The sequence below is a fragment of the Euprymna scolopes genome, chromosome 4 (assembly GCF_053919585.1).
Source record: "Euprymna scolopes isolate OS-2025 chromosome 4, ASM5391958v1, whole genome shotgun sequence".
Lineage (NCBI taxonomy): Eukaryota > Metazoa > Mollusca > Cephalopoda > Sepiida > Sepiolidae > Euprymna > Euprymna scolopes.
The window spans coordinates 60,541,756-60,543,032 of NC_136485.1; positions in this window are offsets into that span (position 1 = coordinate 60,541,756).

The window sequence follows — 1,277 nt, forward strand, 5'->3', positions numbered from 1 at the left end:
TTTCGAGCAAACCCCTTAATCTTATCTACAGAGGAGTTTGCTCAGGTTCCATCAGCCATGGCCAGTTAGAAGTCTTAAATAATTCGTAATCGCATATTTAGTATCGCTCGTACTGACTAAATAAATTAAATAAAGATTCCCGATTTCGATGAGACTCACCCGGAAAAGTTCGAGGTTACATTGGACGAAACGTTGTGAAAATAGTCGTAGCGTTACCCGCACATTTACACAAGCGTTAAAATGTAGACACTCGGGACCTACACGTTGTAGACTCAGTGGCAAAAATGACAAAGAATAAGAAAAAGAAAAGAATTTCAACTCCTGTTTCAGGTTTTAAGAAAAAAATTTATTCCTCATTCTCCCGCCGGGCGTGACTTCTCGCTTCGGCTGTGACGTCACCCACGTCTCTAACGTGATTGTCTTTTCTAACGTACTCTTTCTTTACTTTTTATAGTCTTTTTCTTTTTCCTTACCGTGACGTCATTTCGCACACGTTTCGGCATTTGCACATAACCGCCATACGCGCAGCTGCACTTTGTTACATATCATCCAAGATGAAAATAGAAGTCTAATTATTCAAATAATACAAACTCCTTCACAAATGTACGTTTCATAGTCTTGCCCGACACTTTGAGCATACTCCAGCACCTAAAAACATCACTTCTCTTCTGGCTAATGGTATTTCTATATTTTCTGAAGGGAAAGATATCCAACAGTAAACATAAACAAATGGGAACTGGTAACATTATTTGATTAGAAAATAAAGTCGCCTTTTTGGGAAACGCCGGTTGTATTTTTGAATATCAAGAAAAGTTAGCACTAGAACGGTAGTTGTATGTTTAAAATTATTTAATAATTATTCCTTATAGTTGATGATTGACATTTGTATTATTCATCCCCTCCACACACACACACACACACATATATATATATATATATACATACATACATATATATACGTACATATATATACATATAGATACATACATAATGCATACATATATACATATATATACATACATAATATATACATATATGCATACATATATATATATACAAACATATATTTATATATTAAAATTTTCTAAAAGAAAAAAAGTAAATTAATCAATCATATATATATATACATATATATATATATATACATATAAATTAACCAATCAATAAATATATATACATACATACACATATATATACATATATACATTCATATATATATATACATATATATATACATATATGCATACATATATATACATATATATACATATACATAC